We start from the raw sequence: 22,310 nt of genomic DNA, 5'->3' as shown, positions 1-22,310 counted from the left end.
GGCCAAAAACACACTGGCAAAGGAGATCAGAGTGGCTAAGAGAAACTACTCTGAAAAGCTGAAGAAACAGTTTTCAGCCAATGATCCTGCATCGGTGTGGAAAGGCCTGAAAGACATCACAAATTACAAGACACCACCCCCCGGCACCGTGTCAACTCAACAACTAGCCGACGACTTGAATGAGTTTTATTGCAGGTTTGATAAACCCTGTCTCACACCCTACATCCATTCAAACCCTCTCTCCACGAATCAATTAACACCTCCAGTAACCCCCACCTTCCCCCCTCCTGCACCTTTGATCTGTGAAGAGGAGGTGCGTCGGGTCTTCGTCAAACAGAAGACAAGGAAAGCACCAGGCCCAGACGGTGTCTCACCAGCCTGCCTAAAAACCTGTGCTGACCAGCTGGCCCCTATCTTCACAAAGATCTTCAACAGATCACTGGAGATGTGCGAAGTTCCTTCCTGCTTCAAACGCTCCACCATCATCCCCATCCCAAAGAAACCCAAAATCACAGGACTTAATGACTACAGACCTGTCGCCTTAACGTCTGTGGTCATGAAGTCATTTGAAAGACTGGTGTCGGCCAACCTGAAGGACATCACTGGACCCTTGCTGGACCCCCTGCAGTTTGCTTATCGAGCAAACAGGTCTGTGGATGATGCAGTCAACATGGGACTGCACTACATCCTGCAACATCTGGACAAACCAGGGACTTATGTGAGGATCCTGTTCGTGGACTTCAGTTCGGCCTTCAACACCATCATCCCACACCTCCTCCTGTCCAAATTAACCCAACTCTCTGTGTCCACCTCCATCTGTCGGTGGATCACCAACTTTCTGACAGACAGGCAGCAGATAGTGAGGCTAGGAAAATTCTCATCCAAAACTCGCACAATCAGTACTGGAGCCCCCCAGGGATGTGTGCTCTCCCCACTGCTCTTCTCCCTGTACACCAACGACTGCACCGCAAAAGACCCCTCTGCCAAACTCCTGAAGTTTGCAGACGACACCACACTCATTGGCCTCATCCGGAATGGCGACGAGTCTGCTTACAGACAGGAGGTCCAAGAGCTGGCTGTCTGGAGCAGTCATAACAACCTGGAGCTAAACATGCTCAAAACAGTGGAGATGATTGTGGACTTTAGGAGAAACACCTCATCATTACCCCCACTCACCATCATGAACAGCACTGTGGCAACAGTGGAGTCATTCAGGTTCCTGGGCACCACCATCTCACAGGACCTGAAGTGGGAGCCCCACATAGACTCCATTGTGAAGAAGGCCCAGCAGAGGTTCTACTTCCTTCGCCAGCTGAGGATGTTCAACCTGCCACAGGAGCTACTGATGCAATTCTACTCCGCAGTCATCCAGTCTGTCCTCTACACCTCTGTAACTGTCTGGTTTGGCTCAGCTACAAAATCAGACATCAGAAGATTACAGCAGAGAGTTCGGACTGCTGGAAGAATCATCGGCACATTCCCCCCAGCTCTCCAAGAACTGCACTCGTCCAGAGTCAGTAAAAGAGCTAGCAAAATCATTCTAGACCCCTCGCATCCAGGCCACTTCCTCTTCGAACCCTTGCCATCTGGCCGGCGCTACAGAGCACTGAGCACCAGGAGAGCCAGGCATAAGAAAAGTTTCTTTCCTCAGGCCATCTACCTCATGAACACCTAAATCTCTCCCATAGAGAGTAAACCGTGCAATACATAATGCTATAACTATTTATCACATATCTCTCACACTCCCTTGCATTTGTATCTAGTGACTATTTTTGTACATTGGGTACTTTATATTTTTAAATATTTTTTATCCCTTGCTCACATACTCCATCTTCTCACCTGTCTTGTCACTGTCATTCTGTCTGTGCTGTGGTAGTTCCTGTCACCAAGACAAATTCCTTCTATGTGCAAACATACTTGGCAATAAAGCTCGTTCTGATTCTAAAGTTTTCACTCAAGAGAGTCAAAAGGTATACACGGCTTTTCGACTGCGCCCTATCCCACGCCACGTTGTTCAAGCGTCAACTCGAAGGGCAAACCTGCATTCTGGGGGGTATGGCAGTTGTGTGGAATGTGAGGCTATCAGTAAACTGTAACAGAACACACATACTATAGCTTTGGTACAGAGAATGAACAATTATTATTTATCACCAACTTCGGAATAGAAAAAAAAAACAAAAAGTATTAATTCACCCTGTGTTGTTGTTCAATCGACACATATCGTTTAAACTGAAGTTAACTCAAACCAAACCCCTTCAATAACAGATTACTGAAATAAATGCAAAAAGAAAACAGTAATAAAATAAAACGGCTTCACAACGTAACACCACAAGAGAAAAACCTCACACAAAACAGTCTGGAAGTTTCTTAAACCTAAACGCAATTGTGATAGGAGTATTTAATTTGAACTTAAAACCCTACGTTGCAGGCCTGATCGGAGCTTGAGCACGTTGAGGCCAAAAATAATAGCCGCTTCACTCTCAGAAACAAGGGGGGAAAAAAAAACCCCCAGTTTACCTCGTCTGCTGTCCATGCAACAACCAGGAAGAGTCGGGATCGTCTCACTCGCGTTTCGGGAGCGCATCATCATGAGAAGTCCAGCGAGGTCCGGGGAACTTGTGCGTTGCCGGGTAGCACGAAGCGCTCTCGGGTTCTCCTTCTTCGTGGCCGCTCGACTCGACGACGTGACGGGCTGAAAACCCTCCGTTTTCTAAAACAATTTGAGTCGTTGGACAGAAACGACTACAGTACCTTCAAATCAACTCTCCAAACAGAACACACTACTACTACCTGTCTTTAATCAAAATAAAACAATATTTTCTTTCTCTTTCTTTGGTTGCTTTCGAGCAACCAAAAACTAAGTATTAACTCCCCAGCCTTCTTCCAACGTTTTTTTTTTTTTTTTCTTTTCGTCACGGAGTTTCCCGCTCTCCTCCTACTGAACTTTACACAGCCCCAAATTGCATACTAACGGTTTTCTTTTACCGCGAACCACGTACAGACTGTGCACAAAGCTCACTGACTAACTCCCTTCCCCTCATACCTTCAGATGCTACGAGACCACACCCTTCTTCCAGAAGTATCTCGAAGCTTGCGCCCGCCCCGCCCGCCTGAGTCCGACTGTGATTGGGCGTTGCTACGTTGTTCAATCACTCGCCTGATGCAGAACTGAACTGACTGCTCTCAGCTCCTTTTTGATCAGTCTTACGAGAAGTGGGAAGTACTCAGTGAAAAAATGAGGAGGACCTAAAAAGAAGGAACGAGAAGGAACGAGAAGGAACTTTTTTTGTTTGCACTTTAACCGGACAGAATATTGCACTTTTGTTTGTGCTTTTCATAAAAATGTGTGAAATGTGGTCTACTTTCATTCAGTTGCTGTGCTTAAAGAAAAGTTAAGCTTATCAAACAAAGCATGTGCCTTTTCACTGATGCAAATTTCACATGTTTTTTTGAATTTGTGTCTGTTCATTGAAGTTTGAAAAAAATCACAAAAGGACTGCGAGTCTGTTCCTCGTCAGCTGTCTAAGTATTATAAATCGCCTAGGCAAACGCTGTAGTGATATGTGTGTAATGGTGTGAGACTTTAGCATGATATTAAAATTCATTTATTATTTATAACTGACATGTATGTCGGTGGCTCTAACCACTACCCTACCTGCACTGCAGTGTAGAACAAATATGCATATTTTAAAGACAAATTACTCATTGAACAGATTCATTTCAGTAAATTATTTGAATTTAAAACCAAAGTAGTTATTGAAATGTCATCGATTGCATCTGAGGTTGGGATCATAAATAAGAGGAAATAACAACTTGCAGAACCTCTCCCGCTTTCAGGCTGGGTCTTCTGTTCTCACCATTACTTCCTGCAGCCCAAATCGTCAAGCTGCTCATGATTTTCTACATTAAAAAGGTACGAAAGTCCACCGGCTGCGTGCTGTGAGACAGCTCTGACAATCTTTTCATAATCGAATTTTTAACACACAGTCCCAGTATACTGTTATGCTGACATCCGTCTTTGTTGTTCAGACCATTGTACGCCAAGGAGCTTTTCATCATCTTCACCAAAAAATAATGGCTTTGGATTCTGACAGCGGAAGTGTTGAAAAAAATCGCCAAATGAAGAAGTGAAGAGTGTTTTTGTTTTTATTAATTTCAACAACTCCAGTGTAAATTTCAAATACTGTCTGCGTGTCCTGGGTGTGTCCCCTCCCCCTCCGGCCTTACGCCCTGAGTTGCCGGGTAGGCTCCGGTTCCCCGCGACCCTGTATGGGACAAGTGGTTCAGAAGATGTGTGTGTGTGTGTGTGTGTCTGCCTGCTTCAGTCCTTCCTGAGGACTGCGTGGGCCTGTGGAAAGGTCGAGGAACTGGCTGTCATCTGCAGCACTTGTCCTTTCCAGCAGATGTCCTTCTAAACCCGTCTCGTGCCTCAACTCCAAGGTATCAGCCCAGTATTTGTTGTCTTAGTCCTGCTACTTTGGTGAACAACAACCTGCTGATCCCAAAACTAGTAACACATCCCTCTTCAGACTTCTCGTAGAAAGATCATTTTAATGAGCTATACATCTTGTGGAAGTTCTTTGACTGGCTCCGTGTGCCTTGTCACTTATAGACTCTGTGTCTTGCTCTTAGACCAGTCTGATGAGGAACTTCCAAGTTCCCTGGACACCCTGGAATTGCAAAAAGATTACTTCTTTCTTTCTCTCAGTGCTATGTTTCCTTTCTTCTCGGGGGCTCTTGTATATGTCATCTATGCCATGTCGACGTGAGTGTGTGACTCTAATCCTTGAGCTCTGCTCTTTATTCAGTGCACTCACATTCAAACACTTTCTCAAGTCTTCATATGTTGTACGTGTGTGAATTTGAACCCCCGGCCAGAAGCCCTCAGTAGCCTGTGGGCCGTTCAGTAACCTGGTCACCATGTCTCAGTCATTAAACCAATGGATCAAAAGACTGAAGATCACCAACCCTGGGCTCAGCTGGGCCTACATGTACCTGATGAAAAAAACCCTCTTCCTCTTTGGGAGAATTTTCTTGTGAGTCAGTCTTCAGAGAAACACAGCAGCTTACATGGTGCATCAACCATACACCATGAATGGAATGGAATCCGTTTTTGAAAGTCGAACTGAGTATCGTGCTTGCTGATTATAGGGAAAATAACTAACATTCAGTGGGGGGTGCGGTGGCGCAGTGGGTCGGCCCTTGTCCTGCTCTTCAGTGGGTCTGGGGTTTGAGTCCGGCTTGGGGTGCCTTGCGATGGACTGGCGTCCCATCCTGGGTGTGTCCCCTCCCCCTTCAGCCTTGCGCCCTGTGTTGCCGGGTTAGGCTCCGGCTCCTCGCGACCCCGTATGGGACAAGTGGTTCAGATGGTGTGAGTAAGTGTAACTAACATTTAAAAATGTTCTTCTCTTACGATTTTAGTTATTTATTTTCACACCCAAGTAGTAGGCGGTCAAAGGAAGATTATCAGCCTTTTAGAGGAGCAGACAAGGGGCTTTCCTCTACAGGAATAGCATATTTATCAGACTGAGCAGCGAGTTTAACAACACCTGCCTTAAAATTGTTTAGAGTGTGGGGATTATGGTTACGATTTTTATGCGAGTTAAATGTTCCATATACGTTTGTCTCATACATACATCCTTCAAACATACAAGTTATGGTTTCATACTGTCTAAGATGTTGATTTACATGAGCAAGGTATTCCTTCTCAGTTGACAGTTCCTTACATCCACACGACTGACAAAAGAATGTAGTTAACTGAACATGTGCTGCTGTTAACTTCCTGTGTGTTTGATATGTGTGGCTCAAAAGGTTTTTCCAACTTGTGAATGCGCAGGGGCAATCTGCATATAGACAGGCATACCGGCAATTGCGACCATAGTGGAAATGTTTCAGCCTAAAATGTTTTAGCAACTTGTCGGGAAGATACTGAGATGTCACACACTTTACATGGCCACATTCACATATCTGTGAACAAAGACAAAAGAAAAAATACCAGTTACTGCTAAATATTAGAGAATAAACAAAAATATAATTTATACTTGTTTTTACTGTAACAGCAAGTCAAAATACAGCTGCTGCTGGTACTAGTGCTAATAATAATTATATTAACTCAATTTTATATACCTATTTAAAGGCTAGTTCACCCAAAAAATGAAAATTTTCCATTTACTCACCCCCGTGTTGTTCCAAACATGTATGAGATTATTTCTTCTGCTGAACACAAAAGAATGTTTGTGCGTCCCCACTGACTTCCATGTTATTTTTTCATACTACTGAAGTCAATGGGGTCCCAAAACTATTTGGTTACAAACATTCTTCAGAATATCTTCTTTTGTGTTCAGCAGAAGAAATAATCTCATACATGTTTGGAACAACACGGGAGTGAGTAAAATACAGATTATTTTGGTGTTTCCCACAGACTAACACTTTATTTGTGGCGGTCAACGCTGATGTTGTGGTGGGCTGCCACAAATAAATCAATGTATGGGAAACACTTATTTTTCGATGTCATTTCCTTTTAAATAACGACATAAGTGCATTTCTGAAGAAAATATGGTTGATTGCAAGATGATATTGGGCTGTTCATGTGTGGTCACTTGAGTATTCAAGGTTGTTTCTATGGTGTTAAGCAGTTGTTAGCCAAGACACTACAATGAATTTTAGTGGGTTATTTCTTGACCTGCTAAAAGAGCATGAAGACATAGCCTATAAATCAAACACTGCAGATATGTATTTAACTATGTATTAGGAATGTTATGCCTTTTATGCTGAATCATCCAAAATTCAAAGTGAGATTCATTGTTCATAATCTGATGTATTGAATTTGTTTTTTAAATCAGTATCTTTCTAGCATACATACAAGGTCTAGGAGGTTGTCCCACCATACACATGTAAGAAAGGATGCTTGAAGTATCTGTAAAAGATAAATGTTTCTAGTTAGAAACAAAATGCATACTTTTGATGAAATCTCAAAGTCAGCATTAATTTTTAGAGAACTGTTAAGGATAGTACTCTTATATACTGACCGCAGTACTTCATAACTGTCTTTGTTCCTTTGCCTTTAAACATTAAAACAAAAGCCGACCAATGGCAATAAACACCGACGGGGTCACACATCACAGCAACACCCGACGAACTGCGTCACAGATGTTGCAATTTAATAATCACACCAACTAACGTGTAACATCGTTTCATATACTCGTAAACTTTACTCACATTTGACGCTTGTCGACTGCAAATTTTGGACCATGGCTGAAATATTAAGGCTGTCCTGCAGACAGCCACAAGATGATCTCATGCAGTGCTGTTAGAAGCGATCCATGTACGAGATAAATGTATTTAAAATCGTGGTTCGTTTAGTAGCCTTAGCGATGTTACTCTTTAAACAGTTACCCCACCCCAACACCATTTTTTTTTTCTGTCGGGTTTACGTAATGCACGTGGGTCATACTTCATGGAGTCTTTCGCAGTTCGGAAATTTGTAAATTTATATAAATACAGAAAAATCACATCCCTGTTTGTTTTAATCATTAATATGTATAATACTGGCCAACGAGAAAAAAATGCTAAGCAGTTAAAGTCAGCTTTTATTTATTACCACCGTGTGCACGTTAACTAGCTAGTGGACTGAAGGAAAATTTGGTTTGTATTAGTGTAATACAAAAAACAGCATTAATAACACATTTACATATGCTGGAAATTGTCAAATTTTATAGGATGAGTACAAATTTACCTTGCAAACTAGTCACGATCCAGGCCGCTCCAAAGCAAGGTGGCGAGGAGAACACTGTTTCTTCTGCTGCTGCTTTTTTGCAGGTGAATATCATCCACGTAACATGTGCAATATCGTCACCTAACGACTGGAGTATGGATCGGCATCATTTCCTCTTATAAACGATTCCATTTCCCGAAAATCGTATGCAAAAAAACTCGTACAATTTAACTAACTGGATCTGTCTTGTTCCAGCTAAGCTATATATAAACCATAATCATACTATTTAACTGATTAAATTGAATAGTTTTCACAATTATCAGATTTAAATTGATTCCATGCAATCTGACTACATAAATTTTGAAAAAATGATTATTTAAATAATAGGGGGGTGCGGTGGCGCAGTGGGTTGGACCACAGTCCTGCTCTCCAGTGGGTCTGGGGTTCAAGTCCCGCTTGGGGTGCCTTGCGGCGGACTGGCGTCCCGTCCTGGGTGTGTCCCCTTCCCCCTCCGGCCTTACGCCCTGTGTTGCCGGGTAGGCTCCGGTTCCCCGTGACCCCGTAAGGGACAAGCGGTTCTGTAAATGTGTGTGTGTGATTATTTAAATAAAATCAAAAGGATGCAAATAGTTAATTATAAACTATGCCATGATTCATTTTTTTGAGTGTAATTCCTTTTACGATAAACCGTTACCTGAAAAGATCATATCTGCTGTCTGATACTCGTGACGTTTGTAGAGGTCGGTTTCTAATCCGAAAACACAAGGTCTTCATATAAGTCCACTGCCAGTGCATATAGACATCTGGAAGTCTGTTACATTGTCCTGTCCTTGCTCTTCTGTCCAGTATGCTGTCTTGTACTTTTGTCGTTGTGTTACTTTTTTAAATAATGTCACTGTATGGCATGATTTCATTTCCTACAACCCACATGTGGCAAATGGGCTTCCCTACAGCCCGTCCTTCCAGTATGTCCACAATCCTATCCAGCTGTGTATAATTCAAGGTAGGATACTCTTTCTTGGTTGCCTCTAGTCCCTGCTCTTTGAGGAGCTTTTCAGCTTTCTTTCTCTCTGTGTCATTTTTTTTTTCCCCTGCTCTTTGTCCTACTGTCGCCTAATCAATTCCAGTCTGTTCTTTTTCACTCACTCTTTTCTGGTCTCTACAGATTTGTCCAAATCTTGCTACCTTGTCCAGCATACGATCCCTCCTTTCTTCGTCCAGTCTATCCAGGAAATCCATTGTCTTGTTTTTGTAGGCTCTCATCCGGGCTGAGAGAAAAGTGACTGTGGCATGTGGTGACTACTTCTGTGCAGCACTGAACATCCCAATTAACTCCTCCGAGTCCATGTTATGAAACGGTTTCCTCCTGAAGCCTTTCTGTTATTTGCGTGAAGTACTTTGCATACTGGCGCTCAAGTACTTCAACAGTTGCCTCCAGACAAGACATCATTATAAGAACAAACAGATGAGGCATAGCCCTCAGATTCCCTAATGTACTTGTCCAGCACAGTATCTTAACCAAAAAAGTCCTCCATAGATGACAGAATCTGAAGTAGATCCTGCAACATGCTCTTCACTCTCTCGATGACCTGCTTGACCAGTTCGATTGCATCAACATGATTTATGTCTTGACTCAACTGAAGTGTAGAATTCTGTCATCCAGGGACCAGTTAGGTGTTTCCCAAGTATTCCTAGTACCTGAAGTTCTACTTTTGTTGTGTCACTTGAGAAATCTTTCTGAGGACGACCTCTGAAGCCACCTAAGGATGTGCCCTGTTTCAGCAACTCCGTGAATGCCTCATAGTGCTCCACAAGAACAACTGCGTTATGAAAGAGTATGTGCAGTCTATTGCCTCTGTAAAGAGGCAGAATGCCCCTCGGGAGTTTCTTCTTGTCCAAAAAAGTCACGAAACCACGCGGGTCTCCTTTTCCGTCTTTGTAACGAGGCTTGTTGAATGCAACTATGACATTTGCTGCAATACAGTTACTAACCTGCATGCTGTTGCTGTGGAATCAAGAGGGTGTAGATGGCAGTTCATCTCATTGAATGTTTTTCCCTGCTGACGAGACGAATGGCCGCACGATTGGCTGCACATCAGTTGGTCATAGTATTACATCTTTTATCAATTAATCAGTTGAAATTTCTTGAAAGTTTGTTCCTTCATTGAATAAAAAGTAAGTGTGGACCAAATTGTCAACTGTGGCAAATGTGATTGCTGTAGTCTTCTGCTCTTCCTCCTGCCAGCTCATCCACTGCGGCCGATACGCTTTCATTTTCAGTTGTGAAGTGGGCTTTGTTGATATGAGTACCTTCCTGGGTTGTAGTGTCAAAACCTGAAGTCGCATTATTGCTGGACAGTATGATGTCAGCTGTTTGTAGTTGAGAAATCACTCCTAATTTGTGGCCCACCAACTCCCCAGTGTTCCTGTGGGGTACATTTTTCACTTCAATGCTGTCATGTTTAGCTGTTCTCTGTAATATAACAGGTATATTAGCTGTGGGCACTTTGACTATGCAGTCATACGCTTTCAGTCTCGTGGCTGATGATGAGTATGTCTTCCCCTCAGCCTTTGTCCCCTTTTGGTGTTCCGCACTTGAAGTAAGGGCTTCAACTCTTTCCTTGAGAATCAGGTTTTCATGTTGTAGTTCCGATATCATCTCGTCTTTCTCATTCGTCTTTGTTATGACTTCATTATACTTTTCCAAAGATAGTCTCAGTGCTCTTCCTCTTCTGAACAAGTTTGCTGCGTGTGTCCGTGAGTTTTTTGTTTAGACTTTTTTCTTTCTGTAATTCAACGTGGAGGGCATTCCCGTACAACATGTTCTTCAGCTTTCAAATCTGTTTTTTCTCAACTCTAACCTGTAGCTTCTGAATAGCTTGGTTTATACTAACCTTGGGGTCTGAAGTTTTCCTTTCAATTCCCTCAGCTGTTCTTGCTGTCTCTTCAGTCTTCTCTCGGATGTTGGCACAAAGTCCAATTGCCGTTTCATCTGTGCTTTTCGCGGAGTGAGTGGGTCACCTCAACTCCTTGAACTGGCAGAGGTCCCTGGCTCAGAATGAACTTGAAGGTGACTGTGGAGTGCTGTGATCATTGTGGCAAAATCTGTTTAACAGTAATTCCTCATGTGACGTACTGGGTAAAACAGGATCTTCAGGAAATGGCAACTCAGGATCAACGGACTGGAAGAGGTGAAACCACATATTGCAGAAAATTTTGCAAATTGTCCTGGGTCTGTGAGTTGTCTGAACTTCTTCAGTGTTGCTGTCATCAGCTTGTTTACATCTCCAATCAAGGATTTCTTGAAGGAGAAGCCCTTAGGCGAAAAACGTGTTTTCATTTGCTTCTCTGTCTCAGTTGGACTATTCGCAGCTTCAGATATGTACAGCTGCAATACATGTTTTTTTTTTCTTTCAACTCAATGCTTGTGGAAGGAAGTGTTGAACTTCTCATTCAGGTGCTGTCTTCCCATTCCCGATGGTGACTGCGGAATGACAACCCTTTGTCTTTTCTTAGGAGCCATGTGCTGCAGAGATAAATGTTAGTCAGTTAGGTGAATTCCTAGAGAATTGTCAGATCAGACTGTACTATCAGGTTGACCATACGCAAAATAATTGAAATACATTGAGGACAGAGTTGTTGTTGTTAAACCAAAATAAATTACTGCTTATCAGAATTGGAGCGTCGTCATTGTTTCATGGTTACCATGCTTACATCAGTGAAGAACAATCCACCATGTGCTTTTCGGTGCCATGGAAACCATAGATACCATGGTTACAATAAAACAATGATTACGTACAAATCTGAGGAACAGCAAGTCCGGTAGGTTTCATAGCAAGTCTATTTTTTTCTACATGTATTATCTACATGTTGAGGAAGTTTCATCTACGTGAGATTCAGAAGGTTCCGCTTCTGAACCAGAGGAATGGGATTATAAAAGACCGGCCATCTTACCTTTTGTTGCCGCCATGATAGAAGGACGCTTTTACGCCTGGAATTTTCGGGGCCTTAATCTAGAGGACAAGGTTGTTTTTCATGAAACTTTACAAACATGTTTTCAACACATAAATAAAGCTTAAAGTATACCTTTCAAGAAGTTATACGGGGTTGTCTGAGGAGTGTCGTTGGCTGAATTGGAGCAAGTTTTTCAAAGGTGCCGCAAGCATTCAACAAGAAGGTTGAATGGCTGAGGAGGTAGTGGTCATTGTCCACTACGTCACTGCCAGACAGGATCCGGAAAAAATTAAGGAATACCCCGTGAAAACATGCATTTAATGAGGCATCCTCTCTGCACACCCTGGAAACGCCATAGCAACTGTGGATGGAATAGTGATGTAATTCTCACGGTTATTCACTTTCATAAAAAACGTATTAAGTTCATTGTAAATGTATCATTTTAGTGTTCTCAGTAAAGCTGCTTTCCCTTTTTCGGTGCCGTTCAAACCCATGTTGTTCAAGGGTCTACAGTATTTTGGGGTGGAGGTGAGGATACTACATTTGGAAATTCAGTTCAGTTCAATTTATTTTTATAGAGCGCTCTTCTCGCACAGTGACACAGCGCTTTAGCACATGCATAACGCAAGAAATATTTTTAAGCATTTTGAAACAAGGAGGTTTTGAGTAGTATTGCTGAGTGGGTCTATTGGAACAATCCTTGTGGTAGGTTATTGAGCATATGAAATGCTTCAGAATACAGACTTTGGAAGTTGCATTTACTTATTTTTGCTGTTGGCCAAACACACAGCGAACGCCACGTTCCGATTCCACGTCATAATACAAGCCTGATCGATAAAGGTCTGTTGTTGAACGCTCCCCTGGCAGGCTAGAGTAGAGACACACGAAAATAGTTCATGGTTGTTTGCTGTGAGTCTGAGAAGTAGCAGTAGCTCACAACAGTTGATGCTAAAGTGAAATCATTTCCACACACTGCGGAAATGACCAGAACATACTAAAAACAGTATATAATACATACGTATATGTGATTTACATTTCATCATTTTTGTTTTGCATGTTTTGTATTTGTTTTTAAAATAGTTCAACATGTTGAAGATGAGCATTCTTTTACTACATCTACCAGGATTGAGTATGGTGGTCTTGAGTGTAGTCTAGTTCTGTATGTCTGAAGTGCATCTGGAAACTTCTGTCTTTAAGGCAAGTTCTTTATTCAGAACATCTTTAGGGTCTATCCTTGGTTTGTTAATTAAGCCAAGGAAGAAAATGCTGTGCAGATCTGCTCATAAAAGGAAACACGTCACATTTCATGATGGTTGATACTTTGTCTTCATGTACCTGGTCTTCCTTAAGGAATAAGGTTTTGGTCATAAATGACAGACAGACCTCTTCTATGTAGCTTTGTTCCTGCTGATATGTCAGCTTTTCATTTTTCATAAATGATATAATGAAGACAAAAGACTTCTCAGTGAAAATTTTGCAGCTCTTCACTAGGGTCTGTGTTCTTGTGCAATTCCATATACAGTATTTCCACGTACAGAGAGGAGAACATTTCACACAGATTAAACTAGCACAAAGCTTTTTGTTTTGGGTTATATTTCAGTGTTCAGAACAGAACCCTGGCCACTTCCCTCACGGTCAGGTTAACAGGTGGTGGTGCTACATAAAATGGAGGCACTGCTGGGATAAAATTTAATTTTGGATAACTAGGTAATTTCTAGATTGACTCTACAGTTCACCTTTGTGCTGGATATGTATAACCTTTGCAGTGTGAGGTTAAGAAAGGAAAAATTGTTACAGTTTCTTAATTATAATTGATACAGGCCCATTAGAACTCCTGGAATTTGGCAGTTAAACCAAGTTTAATAGTAAGCAAGGCACAGTGACCACAACTGAAACATGACTGCACTCCATAATTGGCTACAGGAGAAGCTATTAACCCTGAGTACGCTGTGTTGGTGACTGATATTGTCCCTGAAGATACAGAGATTACTCTTATTGAGGAGACCTTGCAGTCCATTAGCTGAATGAGCTAATTTGTTTTCACTGAAGCTGAAGGGCTGTCCTCCATGCTAAAAAGGGACAGGAGGCGGCTGGCGTTACATTACATTTATTTATTTAGCAGATGTTTCTCTCCAAAGCGACATACATCTCATAGGAAATAGTTTGTGCGTTACCACAACTGCGTTATCAAGAAGAAAGAATATTCCAAAGTGAGCCATTCGGTCCTTTGTAGAGTAGCGTAGAGGCCAGGTAGCACTCGGGTACAGCGGCTTATTTTGCCCAGAATACATGTTCGAATGGTACGCCGGTCACTTCGTGATGATTGTGGCCATTTAGGATCGGAGAAGTCATCAAAACTCATCGAGGACCGGTTTTATTGGCCGAAGATGGGTGCAGATATTGAGGAGTATGTCGGGAATTGTGGCAGATGCATTGCTCGTGTAACACACGTGCAACACGTGGTGTAATGTTTTGTTCTAAGGCCAATAGGTTCGTCCGTGGAGGTGTAAATAAAGGACCACTCGATTTGGCAATTATTAAGATTAACTATTAAACTTTACCAAAAACTGTATTTTTCTTATTCCTCATGTACATTATTTTCAGTAAAACATTACCTTAAATAACATAAAACTGAACTCTGATAACTTAAAGCAACAAGGAAAAAAAAAATAATAATTTGCTTACACACAATACACACCATACAAATTGTAGCAACTAAGGGTGCACCCCAATATTATAACTATTAGGCATACCCAAGCTAACACTTGTTTAACAATTAAAATTTAACACACTAGTAAAACAATCAGTATTTACAGTTGAAATATTAATTTCTCAGTGCTTCCAGTTTCAACACAGCAAGTTCAGTCACCGAAGTTTAAATTAGTTCCAACAGGGGGAATCGTGTCCATCAAGTAGTGATAGTGTTTGTTATAACACAAAACTTGCCAAACTCCTCACTTGAAGGTTGGAAATCGAGTCCTTAGTCTTCCGAATCCAAGGCTCAGTTCTTTGGGTGGCTCGCCATCTACGCCTTCGCGTAGAAATTCGTTGTTGCTCCAAAAAAAATTAAAACTGACCAAATCCGTGTGCAACGGAAACAGCAGTGGAGTGATTTTCTCAATTTCTTAAATTTTATCCCACTCAGTCAAAAAGTTTCGCGTGTGCGCTCTATTCACGACGTTCAGTTACAAGACTGAATCAGTGGCGCTCCTCACAGAACTGCCACGTGGGAAGGCGGGACTTCCAGTTGTGCTCTTATCCCACTGGATGATCGACCCAGTCAATCAACTCCAAGAACCAGGAAAAAATAAAAAATAATTTCTCTCTATCACAAAATCACCTCCCCCAATTTATGCCAAATCCGCCAATCGTGCAATATATTGTGCAATATATTTACAGGGCTACACTCGCAAGACTCGTCCTCAGAGAGCTGCTCCGTCGAACAAAATTGAGTGAAGGCCCACTTGATTTGGTATGCATTGACTTCCTATCACTTGAGCAAGATTCACAGGGATTTGAGAACATGCTTGTTGTGACTGACCATTTCGCTCTGTCACATCCCACGGGGTCACTGCCCCTCCTGGTCAGAGGCGGCGCCACTCAGTGCCGCTAGTTAACGCTTACCTATCACCTCACAGTCTCGTAGGACATGGAGGTATAAAAGGAGCCAGCGGAGCAGAACTAATTGCGGATTCATAATCAGCAGTTCTCTTGTGCTTCCTTGGCGATTGGTAATCTCTTGTTCCCTCAGTCTGTTTCCTAGGTGTGCATGTTCCAGTCCCGAGTGCCCGTCCCGTCAGTTCCTGCCTCTTGTTCTTCAGTCCTGGTCCATCGTTCCTGTCCGGTATTTCGTCACGTCTCAGGGTTGCGGTCATACTCACAGATTAGCGTTTCACTGTTCACCGTAGTTCCAACACCGTGTGTGTTTCCTGGTCTCGTGTTTCTTGTTTCACTTCCACCGAGTGTCTTACAATACTCACCGTACACTTCTAACCTCACACTGCACGTGAAGTCATTATATATTTCGTCTGTGTTTGGACGTAATAGCAACGCGCGTCTGTGTTTGGACGTAATAGCAACGCGCGTCTGTGTCGGACTCCCGTCCGGACGCTACACGCTCGCTACGCTCGGGCGTTTCCGACAAAGGATCAGAAGGCCTCTGCCGTCCTCATAGTACTGTTTGAGAAGAACTTTGTACACTATGGACTCCCTGCTCACATTCACTCTGATCAGCGACATGACTGTGAGTCAAAGCTGACCCACAATCTCCTAAGAATGTTGGGGATCAGAAAGTCTCCCACGACACCCTGCCACCCCCAGGGGGATTTCAAACCAGAGAAATTCAACAGGACTCTGCTGTCCACATTGGGAGCATTGGATCCTGGGCAGAAGCAGAAACGGTCAGAAGATCAGTCAACTCGTACATGCCTATAACTGCATGTGAAATGAGGCGACTGGCTACTCCCCTTGTTTTGCTGATGTCTGACAGGGAAGCTCGTCTGCCTATAGATCTGTGTTTTGGGGTGAGGAAGTGCAGTATCAACGGTTCCTCACAAAATTGAGAGGACACCTAAGCAGGGCTTCTTTAGTTAGCTAAAGAAGGTGCTGAGAAGAGTCATGGATGGAACAAGAGAGCACATGAGAAATTAGTCGAACAGATTCTGAAGAAAGGAGACCGTGTACTATAGAGGAGTTTTGGTGTCATGGGTAAGCACTAGTTGCAGAATAAGTGGAGATTCTTACCTTATACTGTGGTGGGGAAAAAGGGGAAACCTGCTAGTGTACCAAATTAAACCTGTGTGGTTCCAGGGAAAATTGGAACAGTTCATCGTAATCATCGACTTCCCATTGGGTGCTTAGTGAGACCGCCAGGGAACATGGATGAATCAGATCCTCTGCAGAGACAAGATACTAGGCTGCAAAGTCTCCCAAAGAGACAGTTGGCTTGCAGGCAAAAGAGCGATCTCATGACAAGGACAGCTATGTCATCCTTTTCTCACTCAGATTCTGAGGTTGTTTCTCAGTCTTTTACATTCATGATGGACAGAACTGGGAGAATGCGTTACCGTTAGCTGGTATGTCCGGGATGAGCCAGGCCCCCTGTGGAAAGGGAGGTCGCGATTCTTGATTTGCAGGGGTCGCAGGCAAAGTGAAGCTGGGAGGGGTTGATGCTGCCAGTCCAGAGAACGCTGTTGAAATTGACGTGTCTCCCGCTTCAGACTCTGTGGTTGAAACTGATCTAGAAGGGGGGAGCAGGCAACTGGGATGTTTGAGGTGCTACAGGAGAGTTTGTAACCTGTATGGTCAAAAAGAGAGAGTAGAGCAGCGGATACGTTTTACATGATGAGCTTGGAAAACTTTTCTGATCGACCCCTAGATATTTTGAGCAGAGTACTTGTTGGTTGTGGAGTTTACGGAGATCACAGGCGCTGTTCCGGCCGTACTGTGTGGTCTCGCCCTATGGCAGTGTGCTCTTTTCGTGGCGCATTTAACTTGTGATGACAGTTAAATCTGTATAAAGCCACCATATGTTTAATGAGGGCATCAAACTATTAGAAGGGGGAGAGTAGTCCTGTAGTGCTACAGTTTTTTTTTTTTTTCTTTTCTCCCCCCTTCCCTCCACAATTTCAGCACTTTTAAGATGTGCCAACATGTGCTGTAATCTGTGTAATTGTCAGTCTTGTATTTATTGCAAGCTGTTTGGGTTTTGGTTTCAGGGAAACCAGTTAGAGATAGGAGGGATGGAATGCACTCTTCGAGATGCTTCCTCAAGAAGAGTGTTCTCGTAGTGTCCGAGATGTGAGGTGAAGGGAGTGAGTGAGTTTTGTGCGCAGCCTGCATGTGGTTTGTAGTGCAAGAAAAAAAAAAAAAAAACCCTTACAACCCAATTTGGGACTGCAAAGTTCAGCACAAACGAGAGAGAGATTCGTGGAAGAACGCTGGGGAGTTCATACTTTCTGGTTGCTCCAAAAGCAACCAAAGAAAATATTTATTTAAATTGTGTAAAGACAAGTAGTGTGTTCTGAAGATACGTTTCCGTTTTGTACTCTTTTGTGACCAACGAGTCCAATTGTTTTAGAAAACTGAGGGTTTTCAGCCTGTCGCATGGAGCGGCCACGGAGAAGGAGAACCCGATAGCGCTTCGTGCTACCGGCAACGCACCAAGTTCCTCGGGCCTCTTTGGAGTTTATATTTGCTCCTGAAACACGAATGAACAATCCTGAATTCTTGATTTTTGCACGGACAGCAGATGAAGTAAACTGCAGGTCCCCCCCCCCCCCCCCCCGCTCTTGAGAGTGAAGCGACCATTATTTTTGGTCTCAACGTGCTCAAGCTGCGATCAGGCCTGCAACGTATAAGGGTGTTTTACATAAAGTTCAAATACTCCGGACTATTCCAGATACTAGTGTTGTTGTGTTTGAGAGTGGGATGGTTTTCTAAGAAACTTCTAGACTGTTTTATGTGAGGGTATAACTGGTGTTACTTGCCGTTTGTAATGCTTGTTGTGGAGGCTTTTATTTTGTTAATGATTTAGTTTGCATTTATTTCAGTAATCTGCTGAAGGGACTTTGGGTAAACATTTGTGTATTGAACAACACAATCCTTCAGGGTGAATACTTATTTTGTTCTATCTGTTTACAAAGTTTGGGATAATTCGATGTTCATTCTGTTACAACGCTGTTTGGGTTTTGGGTTATAACATTTCAGTCTTTAGAACACAACCCAGGGTGCACCACCCTCGTAGGTTAACAGAGGGTGGCGTTGCATATAAAATACAGAATTTAAACAGTAGCTATTCTGCTCTCACTAGGATGTAGTGATGATTTCTAGCTTGGCGGATAGCTAAACAGGTTCCTCATCTGAGAGACAGAAGTATGTTGAAGATGTTTACTGTCAAGCACTGTAATTTAAATTAAAAAGTGTAAAACTACACAGAAACAAAAATAAAATGTTACAACCTACAACATATTTAACTCTTTCTTTTACATTAACAAACACTCGGTCATTAATTATCTTATACAACACAAAAACACATAACATGTCATGTGCTGCCAACATTTCCGCTAGCCACTGCTGCAAATTAGCGATTAACTTTAATGCTAACTTAACATTGAAAATGCCATAGACAGGCTAGCGCCGTTAGCCTCACCTGTTTTCTTTATTACACACTTAGCAATCGTTAAAAATAACCACGACACATAACTTTAAGAGTAAGTATTACTTACAGAGGTATGTTCCCTCGAGTTCAACAGGGAAAGAAAAGGTGAACGAGGAGTGGAAAACAACAGCTCTGCTTCTAAACTTTCTTCAGTGCACAACTACGATAAGTCTACGTGAACAAACAGCGCAACTCGATCAACTCTAAACGACTCTCTTTAAGAGACAGCACAGTAGCTGTGGAATTATTTATTCCTTTGTCCCAAGCAATATACAGTGGACTAAAAGTAACCCATTCCAGGATCAAATAAATGGCTACAGACACACTAATAGTTCATGGTCGTTTGCTGTGAGTCCAAGTAGCAGTAGCTCGCAACGGTTGATGCTAAAGTGAAATGATTTCCACACACTGTTCCATCTTCCCGTAATTGAGGCACGTGCTTTTTTGCATTTGAGTCCAAGAGCTGGCTTCAGACAGCAGGCGCATCTTGGTCCCCTGTTTTTTCAGTCACCTTAAAAGGGATAAATGGTTTTGTAAACATTACAAAATGAATTCTTAGATTACACAGTTAGTCAATGTTTAGAGATGACCAGAAAATACTAAATACAGTATATACTACATATGTGATTTAGTGTAAAGTTATATTGTGATTTCATTTTTTGTTTTGCCAGGTGTTGCACAACTTCAGATTTTTAGTTGACGGTTACTGTATGTGAAAGTAGTCGACATTGACTAATTGCTGATGACGACATGAATAAAAACACAGGAGAAGGGAATGCTTTGCTAGAACCGACAAACAGGTTGCAACTCGGCAGTAACCATGACACTTGCTGTAGTATAAGCATACTCATTTAAATGCAAAAGAAAAATGACTGATGTAAAAAAGAAAAAAAAATAATGGTATAAAACTTGGGTCCGTGTACATTGCATTCATTCATTTTTGATGCAAAATTGAAAAACAAAATGCGAATTCCGACGCCTTTGTTCGTTTTTGTTTTAAAAATGAAAAACAAATTGTCATTTACCTGTTTAAACACAATTTTTTTCTCAATGTAAAATATTTATGCCTCAGTTTCTTACCATCTTTTTTTTTTTCTTTGAGTTATTTCGTTCTGTGGTATTTTTGAACGAGACCCGCACGTAAGCTAATTGCGCATAATCCATCAGTGGCTTCATCGAACATGCTGCCCTCGCTCCAAGTTATTCATAAGTTAATAAGGATTGCTAGGTGCTTTTCAAAAGCAGCAAGAGTGACAGTAAGGGACAATCACATGGCCACTACAAAAATCGGCAGTATTTTTCAGGTACTAAAGAATCTTACTAGTAATTAAATGCAGGTGTTAAAAGCACTGTGAATTGCTAGTTTACATGTATTTAAGCAGATGCTTTTGTCCAAACCAACTTCCAGTGAACTCTATGTAGTGTTTTCAGCCCCCATACCTTATTCCCCAAGGTGACTTACACTGATACCCTACTTACAATGGGTCACTTATGCATGCATCAGTGGAACACGCTTTCTCTCACTTGCACACTATGGGTGCACCTGAACAGCATGTCACCACCCAAGCGCTGTGAGACAACAGTGCTACTTGCTGTGCCACCATACCTCTTAGACTACTACTTAGATTAGAAATAGTGTGCACTTTAGAACTTTCATCATTTGGTATTGTGAGATTTTGTCTTCTACACTTCGTATGATAAAACAAAAAGAGAAAATAACCAAGTCTGTTTCTGAGCGCACACAGGAAAAGAAGTCATTTTTCTAATTTTTCTGCCTTCCATATTAAAGAATGAAGGCTTCGTACACGGACCGACTTGGGGAGGAAAACAAAACTCGCGCACGATCTCTGTACTGCAGCCAAAGGTCTAATATTTGACAGTGAAATTCTTGTACTTCAATTCTTGCACTTGTACTTTTGTTGTACTTCAGGACAGACTTGCATATTTTGCAAGTCACAGTAGCACACGCTTCATCTTTACTGAAGTATTTCCACACACGAAGAACAGCTGCTGGTTTGCAGGCATGACTCGCCAGGCTCCTCACCTGTTGTCTTCTTGGAGGCGTCCATGTTGTTAGTGTCAATCACGTCATCAGCGACTAGTCGACGTCAAGCTTAAAGTATCATTGCAGAGCAGTAAAGTTGATAAATTGACTAGTCTGTGCCACCTCTAGTATGGTGCTCGTGAGGATAGTCTGAAATGCATCTGGAAATTTGCCTTAACTTCTCTAAGGCAAGTTCTTTTCAGAACATCTTTAGGGTCTATCCTTGGTTTGTTAATTAAGCCAAGGAAGAAAATGATGTGTAGAATCTGCTCATAAAAGGAAACATGTGACATTTCATCCATCCATCCATCCATCCATCTTCCTCCGCTTTTATCCGGGGCCGGGTCGCGGGGGCAGCAGTCCGAGCAGAGTCCTCCAGACTTCCCTCTCCCCGCACACCTCCTCCAGTTCCTCTGGGGGAACCCCAAGGCGTTCCCAGGCCAGCCGGGAGACATAGTCTCTCCAACGTGTCCTGGGTCTGCCCCGAGGCCTCCTCCCAGTGGGACAAGCCCGGAACACCTCCCCAGGGAGGCGTCCAGGAGGCATCCGGAACAGATGCCCGAGCCACCTCAACTGGCTCCTCTCGATGCGGAGGAGCAGCGGCTCTACTCCGAGCTCCTCCCGGGTGACTGAGCTCCTCACCCTATCCCTAAGGGTGCGCCCAGCCACTCTGCGGAGGAAACTCATTTCTGCCGCTTGTATCCGCGATCTCATTCTTTCGGTCATGATCCAGAGTTCATGACCATAGGTGAGGGTAGGAACGTAGATCGACCGGTAAATTGAGAGCTTCGCCTTACGACTCAGCTCCCTCTTCACCACAACAGACCGGTACAATGACCGCATTACTGCGGACGCTGCACCGATCCGTCCGTCGACCTGCCGCTCCATTTTTCCCTCACTCGTGAACAAGACCCCGAGATACTTAAACTCCTCCACTTGAGGGAGCAACTCCCCCCTAACCCGGAGGGGGCAATCCACCTTTTTCCGACTGAGAACCATGGCCTCGGATTTGGAGGTGCTGATTCTCATCCCCGCCGCTTCGCACTCGGCTGCAAACCTCCCCAGTGCACGCTGCAAGTCTTGACTTGATGAAGCCAACAGGACCACATCGTCCGCGGTGGCGCAGTGGGTTGGACCGCAGTCCTGCTCTCTGGTGGGTCTGGGGTTTGAGTCCCGCTTGGGGTGCCTTGCGATGGACTGGTGTCCCGTCCTGGGTGTGTTCCCTTCCCCTCCGGCCTTACGCCCTGTGTTACCGGGTAGGCTCCGGTTCCCTGTGACCCTGTATGGGACAAGCGGTTCTGAAAGTGTGTGTGTGTGTGTGTGTGAGAGTGAGTGATATTTTGTCTTTGCCCGATCTTCTGTAAGGGCTAAGATTTTGGTCATAAATGAGACAAACCTCTTCTATGTAGCTTTCTCCCTGTTGAGATGTTAGCAGCTTA

This window comes from Scleropages formosus, chromosome 3 (genome assembly GCF_900964775.1).
Source record: "Scleropages formosus chromosome 3, fSclFor1.1, whole genome shotgun sequence".
Taxonomy (NCBI): domain Eukaryota; kingdom Metazoa; phylum Chordata; class Actinopteri; order Osteoglossiformes; family Osteoglossidae; genus Scleropages; species Scleropages formosus.
This window is presented reverse-complemented; position numbering follows the sequence as displayed.